The sequence below is a fragment of the Mixophyes fleayi genome, chromosome 6, assembly GCF_038048845.1.
Source record: "Mixophyes fleayi isolate aMixFle1 chromosome 6, aMixFle1.hap1, whole genome shotgun sequence".
NCBI lineage: Eukaryota > Metazoa > Chordata > Amphibia > Anura > Limnodynastidae > Mixophyes > Mixophyes fleayi.
The window spans coordinates 47,614,811-47,625,493 of NC_134407.1; the positions used below are offsets into that span (position 1 = coordinate 47,614,811).

Below are 10,683 nucleotides of genomic sequence, written 5' to 3' on the forward strand. Positions count from 1 at the left end.
TGAGCCATATATATGTCTTAAGCTACTAGTTAGCATGGGTAGACCACAAGCTACATCAGAAAGTAAATTGTTTAAAATGTTTAGTATGCCTCAAAATAAATTGTTTAGATAAAACATGGGGTTTATAATAATAATCATGAACCCTTTATATACATTAATATTAAATTGAGTTTTGGCTAAAATTCCAACGTTTCATCTTTTCTTAATATAAATTAGCAAATTGCTTGGATGTTTAATTAAAAAAAAGTATTTAGATTGTAAGCTCACACTAGCAGGTCCCTATTACCCTTTCACACAGTTTTTTCAAAGTATATAACCTATGTGCTCTTATAAATTGCACATCGCTATGTAAAATGTTGGTGCTTTCTGTCTGTGTGTATGTCTTAGGGAATTTAGACTGTAAGCTCCAATGGGGCAGGGACTGATGTGAATGAGTTCTCTGTACAGCGCTGCGGAATCAGTGGCGCTATATAAATAAATGGTGATGATGGTGATGATGATGATGCTTTATAATTATTATATCAAAGCAAACATCCATGTGCAAAATTTTGCAGCAGCTTCATTCACCTCTAGATGAGTTTTGAGCAACATTTAGAATCAGAATATAATAAAATATAACATCTACCAAATAAATTTAGAACAATGTTTTTTCATTTATGAAAGCTGTGTTCAGTAATGTCCCATAATATGTCACAGACTGCAAGATCTATATCCAGAAAGACACCCTGGCAAAATCTGGACCTCACACTTAAACAGTATGGATCGAAATTAGACAAAGTGTAGATTAAAAATAGCACCTGCAGACCATCGGTGCAAAACCAAAGTTGTTTGCAATACTGTCAAGACCTCAAGTAAATTCTAAGAATGAATGTAGCCCTAACTCATAATAGGGATATTATAAGTCATCTGCAAGCTCCTATATTTATATACCATCTCATGCTGTTCTATAGCCACAGAACTACTTGTTGACCTTTAATATTCCTATAATTTACGGTAGTAGGTGCACTATTCCACATAAAGCATCAATGTATTTCACAAAGGTGCTTAACCAGCCATCTTCTGTCATGGCATTTGGGGATATATAAATAACTGTGTTTTTCATCTCATAGGGGTGTAGATTTGTCACTTAATAACCATCCTTAACATATTAAATAGCTGAAACAGTTATTTGTCTCATATGCAATGTTTAACTTTACAAGGTGTTTATACTTTCCATTCTGCAATGCAAACAAGCCCTACATCTGCCACCCGGTGGTAGCAGAATTTTTCACATTTTAATGCGTGTGTTATTTTTTCATGATGCAAAGTAATTTCAGAACAATTACACAGGTCTGCGATGAAAAAGCTTTTTTAACGAATTTATGTGATACTTATAGATTTTTGGCTTCTGAATACGAAAATGACTCCCGATTTTGCATATCACATCACGTTTTTCTGAAAAACGTGTATTTATGAGTAGGTCATTATTTTTCATATTCTTTCAAATAATAAATGCATTCTGCCTACATTTATTATAAAACATTGTCTTAAATGAATTCAGTCGGTAGTATAGAACGTTGCAATTCAATTCAAACTTCCCCCCGCCCAGTCCCAGGCTAAGGTCCACATGAGCCTGGGGCTGAAATTTACAAAGGGCCTAAACCCCATACTGTCTAAAGGAACATTGCACACACACAACAACTACAACTACAACTACAAGGTGAGCTGGTGAAGGTGGAACCAAATACAACAGATGCAACACAGTTTTGTCCTGTGCTGGCTCCTTTTAACCCCTGCCTACCACCACATACACACACACACACACACACACACACACACACACACACACACACACACACACAGTACACATTACACACACACAGTACATATACATTCATAGATTCTTCATATTTCCTGAATAATCTCAGAGACTACAGTGAAGAACAGGGTGAACGGTTCCACCAAGACGTTAAAGATGTAGAAAGAAGATACCAGGGTCGTTGGGACATCAGCATGATGGCTGACTACTGCTGGATGATACACAGAGACGACACAGTGAAAAGCGACAAAACGAAGTTTGAAGGAAAAAAAACAACAAGATATTAACGATTGTTGCAATAATTATGGTTTTGTTTCTACTATTGGTTGATTTTATTGTTATTTTATTATGTAACTAAAACAAAAATACAGTGATATCATCTACACTTCTTCGTATTTCCTAATAGTAACCCTGTTCCTGTTCTTTATCAGCCTCTGCCAGGAACGAAAAGTAACCAATGCAGAGTAAATGCTTAGTTTGACCAGCTGACATCAAATTCTATAAATTATAAGAAAACAACTTTTTCCTTTTTTATCTGCGCGAGATGGGCTTAGATGCCAATAGTCACATCGTTACAAGGTGTGATACGTTCTGCATTCTGCCTGTGCACCAGCTCCCAGTACACAAATGCCTAGGCAAAGCCTAGGCGAAGTCAATTGCTTTCCACAAAACTACTGCAATGCCTGTTCATAATATAATCAAAATCAATGAGATAATTACTGGATATGTTGGTAACAGGCTCAGGTACACTGGAAATGATTCAGCTACTCAGATCAGACAGATCTAATCCATTTTGGTCACCTACATGTGTGGCAAAATTGGACATTGAACCTGTAACTCAGTGGTATGATCGGCTTATGTGTGGCCAGCTTGTGTTTCATGCCTGTACATATTATTTAGATGACAGATCAATGATCTCTCTGACAAATGCATTTTCAAAGAGATATTAAAGAGCACGGACCATGGGTAATACTCAATCAGCCAGTGGTACAACATAAATGCACCCCTGTATATCTAGCACTGTAAATATCCACTTTGATGTTACTGGGACCTCGCAGAATTTGGCAATTTTCAATATGTCAGAGAATGTAGAGATGATATCAGTAATGATGGCCATAAATTAAAGTATTTTAGACAATAGGTCTTCCTGGGTATACTTTTCACTCTAGTAAAATGTTAATGACTGAAAGTTTAGTAAGTACATTACAGTAAGTCTTATAAATAAAGAGTTGGATTTGAAACAATTATCTTCCTGCTCCTGTTGAAGAATAGTCTCACACCACTATTGTGATGCTTGGAATTGCTACATGTTTAGCTTTGCCAATATCATACATCATCATCATCATTTATTTATATAGCGCCATTAATTCCGCAGCGCTGTACAGAGAACTCATTCACATTAGTCCCTGGCCCATTGGAGCTTACGGTCTAAATTCCCTAATGTAGACACACACAAACACAGACAGACAGAGAGGGAGACAAACAGACAGGGAGGGAGACAGACAGGGAGAGACTAGGGTCAATTTTGATAGCAGCCAATTAACCTACCACCATGTTTCCAATTGTAAAACGCTACGGAATCTGCTGGCGTTATATAAATAAATGATGATGATGTTCCAAACGTATGCGTTAAAAATTCTGTATCCATGTTGAGTCAGACATATCTCTGGATACGCTCCATTCAAAACACAGCAGTATTTCTACATCAGCTATACATCAAACATATAAGGGCATTTGCTTACACCCAACTATAGTGTAGAGATGCAGCTTGACAGTGTTAGTTATAAATACAAAACTTTGCATACACAACATAATGTAACAAGGTGCCATATAGACAAAAGAGAATAATGTCTTGCCAGTGTTAATAATGAATATGAAAGTTACATCTTCCATATAAATTGCAATGAAATACAAACAACATATGTTGTTTAGCGCAAATGGGACTCTTCTATCCTTCAGATGACCAATTGGAAATGACAAGTAAGAAATCCAAACAGAGGGCCGGAACTTGCCATAATACGCCACAAGGCTAATGAACAAAGTACTGTTGGCTGCAAACAGCCAATCAGAAGGCCATAGATAGTGCTGCTGGTGTCATCATCACCATCATTACATATCTTTACCCCAGGCTTACAGAACCGCGTGGCTGGGGATGCTTCTAAGTCTCATTACGTCGCATCTCCAGGGAGGAGGCTACACTTACGTGAACACACACTTACTCTACTCATCTTACACTTGCCAGTCCCATTCCGCCTCTCCAGTGTAAGGGGCCACAAGTCATACTTGCCAACTCTCCCGGAACGTCCGGGAGACTCCCACATTTTGCGTGAGTCTCCCGAGAGAGTGTGGCAATCTCCCTGATCTGCCCAGAAGTGGGCAGAATACGGTGAATCGCGGCATTTGACCCCACCCCCACTGTAAAATGACGCGATTTGCGTCATTACGTAACGGGGTGGAGCTAAAATGATGCGATTTTCGGGGCCCTGCCCCCTACACGCCTACCTCCTAATGTTGGCAAGTATGGCCACAAGTCTACAAACAAATCTACAGGCGGACACATTTTGGTGCTCATGCTCAGTACAGAAATGCAAACACTAAAAAGGATGTGAGACAAATCTAAACAGGTCCCAAAGTGTCTGTTTTCAACAGTTATTAATTTCAAGGATCAGCTTCAGGCTCCTTTAAAAGTCTGGTTAGTGTATAATAAATGTAGTCAATGTAAAGAAGATTACTAATCAAGAATCTAACAGATTATTTACCAGAGTTTAACTGGGACCTTCCACTTTCGCAAAACAAGAAAAGGTCATCAGTTCATCCTCAACCAATAAGTGGGAGATGTATCTGAAGATGAGGACATGAGTTATTCAAGCACAGAGAAAACAAGCAATAGTTTGCTATCTGAGCTCGTATTATTTGACTACATGGCATTTTAATCCTGTCATTATACTGGCCATATATATGCCACCATGGTTTGGAATGATCTGTTATCTTTTAAGGGAATTGCCTGAACAGACGTGAAAGAACAAAGGACAGGGTTACCAAGGGTTATCACCTTGGATTTATAAAATGTAACAAAAGAGCGTGAATCTGGAATGCCAGGGGCACGGAGAAAGCAGGAAAGTCAGTGCTACATTAAAACAGCATTTGTCATAGTAATTCAGAGACTACTGCTGTAACTGCATTGCTTCAGAGTAAACGCTTCATGTATTTAACCACCATGGGCTAGATTTACTAAAAGTTGATGTAACCGCCACTTTTTTCAGCGGTTTTAAAACTGTCGGATTTACTAAAGGCCAAACCGCCATTAAAACGGGCAGAAACCACCCTTTTACAAATTGCCATTCCCAATTTTAACAATGATGAACATACAAACAGCCGGACTCACTAAGCTGCGGTTTGCAAAACCGATGCCAAAACCGTCATCCAAATGGCCAAAACAAAAGAGGTGGTTGTGATAGGCGAGATTGCTCAAACTGCATGCTGGCCATTCAGATCATAAGAGGAAGCACCATTGACATATAAATTAAGGGGACAATCATTATTTATTGATTAAGGGGCAAAATGAATTTATAATTAACTTATGGGGCAAATTTATTTTTTATTATATTACTGGGATAACATTATTGCATTATTTTATACGGGAAATTTAAATATGTATTTCAAATACATATAATTAAATGTAATTTAATTGTATTAATTGGGCAATAGTATTTGATAGTTAATGATGGATATAATTTTTAGTAAATTTACCCCCGTATCACAACCCAAATAAAAAATACTGTGCTAAGTGTGCATTACCTTTTCTATAAGCTAACCACAGATCTATGCGAAAACATCTTATCAAATGTAATTGTCTGGTATTTATGGAAAGTGCATTGGACACAAGAAAGTTCCCCTGGAAAATAAGGGATTACTATGCATAGATGCAAGAGGTAAAACTACTCTCTGTATTTGCTGTCTGTTTTATAATGGTTTTATGTATTAACTTTGTTTCATCTAGAGCTGCCTTTGGCGCCACAATCTTCTTGATTCAGTGTAACAGGAACCTCCCTCCCTACTCTGTGCTGTTGGTGGGTTGTGTACCTTTTCTTTCTTATCTAACGCAGTCTGTGGCTTCCTGTTTGCCTCTATGACGGCCCTCAGATCCCTGTTACTAACACAAGCACACAAGTGAACAGGTCACTGCCTCCCACAAGATTAGCACACATTTACTGAAATACTCTGCGCTGATGCAAGCATCCTAATTATCTGATTGGTTACACATTGTGGTATCCCTGCTGCCCTATTCAAAGCTGGAGACACACAGAAGTCCAGAAAATGAATACAAAATGATCCTGGTAAAAAAGAACAGCTTATCTTTCATATCTGCACCACCATATATTGTGCTCTGTCTTGTGATGCTGTGTAACCCGTTGTACAACATCACAGGACACCCTATTCTAGCCCACACAGGAATTGAGGGGGCCCCTTTTACATCATGCTATGGGACCAGCAACGTCTCGCCCAGACAGTGTTAGAAAGTGCCTTGTAAGGAAGGAGTGGTCCACATGGGCAATCTTGAAAACATTTGACAGCCAGCTCAATACAGGACCAGTCACAATTATCACAGTCTCCTGTGACTTTTGGATTAATTTACAAGGTGCTTTGTTCCCTTCTGACAGTCACAGGAGGCAGTAAAGTGTGGAGCTGGTTCCATAGCGGCAATCTGTCACATTGTTTCCATTTCATAGTATGTGTTTTTGACCCATGGTCTCGCATAAAAGCCCACCTGTGTAACACTGCCCTTAAAGTGCATAACTAAAATCTGTCCCTTAGTGTGTGTATTTAGGTGTTAGAATGATATCTAGTGCTAATTATATGTTATCCTGAGAAAACTCTGAACACAGCTCCTCAAAGCCTTTAGCGACAATGCCATCTGTAATCACAACTTTATGAAACGTGAACGCAAAAGGAATAAGGAATTAGAAAGAGTTTCTGTAAAATAAGAGTGCACACTAGGCCAAAATTTCCACTTGAAGGTTGTGCCAAAAAAAAGTGGGCAGCTTCAACTCTTCAGGAGAAGAAAACTGGGCAAATATATGTTGTAATTAGAATGTTTCATTGTTTACATATGACACAATTGCAATGTAATTTATCTTCCTAGTTTAATATATAGGAAAATACATCTTTTAGGAGCACGGTGGCTCAGTGGTTAGCACTTCTGCCTCACAGTACTGGGGTCTTGAGTTTGATTCCCAATCATGGCCTTATCTGTGTGGAGTTTGTATGTTCTCCCCGTGTTTGTGTGGGTTTCCTCCGGGTGCTCCAGTTTCCTCCTGCATTCCAAAAACATACTGATAGGTTAATTGGCTGCTATCAATTTGACCCTAGTCTCTGTCTGTGTATATTAGGGAATTTAGACTGTAAGCTCCAATGGGGCAGGGACTGATGTGAGTTCTCTGTACAGCGCTGCGGATTTAGTGGTGCTATATAAATAGATGATGATGATCTTTTGATGTTGTGAAACAGAAAACAGAGTGAGCCCGATTCAGCTTGGGACGTAAGTCCTGTTGCGTGTTTTATTTTGCGTGAATTTCCTCTTCGCATGCTCAGAAACTTACTTTACACCAGTAAAGTAAATATATTTTAAAACTCAATAACAATTAAAAAACCTACTGTGATTGATATTTTTGGTTTCTCCCCCTATGACATGGAAGGGACAAATTATTTAGCAGCACCAATTTTCCTGTATTGCCTCTCTGTCTGTGCTCTGTATTCTTTACAGTAGTGTTGAATTGGGCTGAAATGCAGGTCAGACATAAAGGACATACACTTGGACATTAATGTAGATACTTCTGCTATTTTTTTACATTCTGCCCTGCATTATCTCTGCATTGTCCCAAATGTCCAATGAGTGAATGTATGCTCTGTTCAACTCCAGGTGACAGGAACAGAGGGACAACATAAGCAAATTCCTCAAGTGCATCATAACAATACTGCTAAATGTGCATCAATCAGAGCTATAGCCCCCTCCCCCTGTCAGAAGCATTGCCGCCCACGTTCTGTTGCGCCCTCAGCTCCATGTGACATTATGTTACTCAACCAGTATTTTCGCTGTCCTCTCACCATTGGCACTCTAGGCAACTGCCTAAGTTAGCCTAATAGTAGCGCGACCCTGGCCTCAATGCTCTCCATTACATAGAATACCGTTAACTTTAAGGAGAAGCTACTAACAATAAATAAACAAGTAACGAGGAACTACTATACTGTATGTAGGCCTTTTAGATTTAATATTATGTATAACTAAATTAGAAAACAAATTATGGCAGTAGTACTATTCCTTTTAAGCTGAGCTATTTGGAAATTATACTGTTAAAAACAAATCCTGTTAAGAAGAATCCATTATGCAAGATTACACAAAACAGAGTATTCTCAATGTTGCCCCTTAGGGTAGTGTCCTCCTTAAATTCAAATTTCAGATAGTTCAGTTTAGAAGAATCATTGGGTGAGAGATCCACTTAAGGTCAGTTACACAAGAGCTTGTTTGCCCCCGGGGTATGCTCAGTTCAAGATGCAATCACCCTGCTTCAATGGCTGATCAGTGATCTCTATATAGAACAGGATGTCACACTGACAATGTACCTAGGGTTTGATGAACCAGGAATGCTGTTTGTTATGCTCATGGTCTGCTAAGCATTCAGGAAATTGTCAGTAAGGCTCATTTACAAAACTACATGGATTTGTTTTGCTGGGAAGGATTATGTCAGTGAGATAAGGGTGGAGGAGGTGCATTCGGGATAAGCTGTGTGCTTTGCAGGAGGGGGCACTGCCTTTTTATCCCTGCAAAAGGATTTCAACTTGTCCGGCATCTCTGGGGTTGCACAAACACTTTTTGTGCCTTAAAATTGAATTCGTTGTGGATATACCCATTTCTATGGGCATTTTCACCAATATATTACAAACTTTTAGACACACAAAAGGAACACATGGCCTAAAGACCATCCCGCTGTCCTCTCACATATCTGGTATGAGACAGACATAAAACTAAACTGAGCGATATTTATGATAAAAGGTGAAAAGTTTAAATTAATAAAAGGAGTGATCCTAAAGTGCAATAGATTGGATTTATAATCACTTTTCACTCTTTACACCATGCACACTTTCAGGTAGACCCACAAAACAAGGGCAGCTACAAGTACCGGGAAGTGGGTGTGCACCTTCAAATGTTCTGGGTGGACAAATTATTATTATTATTATTATTATTATTATTATTATTATTATTATTATTATTATTAATAATAATAATAATAATAATAATAATAATAATAATCTTTTATTTCTAACTTTGTTCATTAGTTCATATAAAGAAATAAAACACCCATGTATTTCTACTCTAATGAAAAAATCACATGGGCTTTTTTTCTTCTTGTGTTTTTTTAAAGATGCTCTAGAAATAACATTCTACTTCGTTTTAGTTTTTCACAAACATTTTAGAAAAGTTATAATCTTCCAATAGAATCATTGAGTACCATTTGTACAATTTTTTTGTCCTTTTTACCATTTCAGCCACCAGGGGAGGGCTGGCAAATTTTAGCCCGGGGAGCAAGACTCAGCAGCCTGTTTTAAAGGAAAAAAAATGAAGGTGGTCCAGAGACCCAGCTCAAGCTAGCCCACTATGGGACCAGCCCAGCCAGCCCCTGTCAGCCACATAGGGACTCATGTTTTTGTTTTTGTTTTTTATAAATCTTTTTATTGATTCTAAAATCAAGAAAACAACAATAGAAGCAACAAACATATAACATATCCAATATGCCTGCGGACAGTGACATAAGCAAAAAGTATTGTTAGATTATTATGCTGAAGGTAGAATACCTAAACATATCATACGTAAATGACAAAACAGAGCCAGAGGAAAGAGGTAAAACAGGCTAATAGGAATATATACTTCTTATAGAAAACTACGCACAATTGTAGCAAAAGACCTGAGAATGTGCATCTATATACATGCATGCATGAATGCACATACATAGATAGCTTCTTATATGCTTATACAGTTAGGGGCTCATGTAAAGTTGAACGCAAATTGCGTTTCTGGTGTATAATCTGTTTTTTTTTTACGTCTGGACATGTTCACACACAGGGGCGGACTGGGCTGGGCCCATAGTGGGCTACCTTGGGCTAGGTCACTGGGCTACATGCATTTTGTTTTGTTTGAAATATTCCTAATTGGCTGCCGAATCGAGTCTTGCCCCCTGGACTACAATTTTCCAGCCCTCCCCTGTGCACACAACACTATTTGTAGAACTAGTGCTTTGTGTGCATACCTAAAAGTAAAAAAGAATATTATGCATAACATAAGCTTCATAATGAGGACATCAGTTTCCACATACAAGCGTCATAGCAAAGTAAACATAAAACACATACATACTTTTCTTCTCGCACTTCTGGCTGTGTCATGAGTGCTGTAGTGTGGAAGCATTCAGGAACCTTCCAAACTGTAGGGAAAAAAATGGTGTTACCCTGCCATTTAACATCCAGGTACTGAATAGATGTCATTTGTAAAATCCCTGAATTACTGTAATTAAAGATTAATTAAAGATTGTATTTACCAGTCAATAAGGCCTCTTCCGGCTTTTCTTTGTGCGTTAACCAAAACAAAAGAATGGATTCTCCACCAGGTGCTCTGTTCTGGCTTCCTGTTTCTATTGATGTCTCTAGAGACATGACTAACCTGTTTTTATCCAGGTATTAGGAGAAGCTAGAGGTTACTTTAATTCATACTCAGTACTTCATAATGATGAACACTGCTGTACTGTGAAGTACGCTGGCATTATGTTAACCGTCGATATGAAAGTACAGTTGTAACATCAAACCTAGTGAATTATGATCAATATATTTCATGTAAA

The 10,683-nt window shown here is 38.3% G+C and overlaps 1 protein-coding gene across 1 annotated transcript in view; it reads right to left on the reverse strand.

Moving 5' to 3' along the window:
* SLC16A12 (solute carrier family 16 member 12) overlaps positions 1–10,474 on the reverse strand; it is a 71,201-nt gene extending 60,727 nt beyond the window's left edge. The window contains exons 1-2 of the mRNA XM_075215186.1: positions 10,387–10,474; positions 10,206–10,272 (exon numbers count right to left, since the gene is read on the reverse strand). The gene's annotated coding sequence lies outside the window, so the exon portion shown is untranslated. The remainder of the gene's footprint in view (positions 1–10,205; positions 10,273–10,386) is intronic.
* Positions 10,475–10,683: the final 209 nt, after the last annotated feature.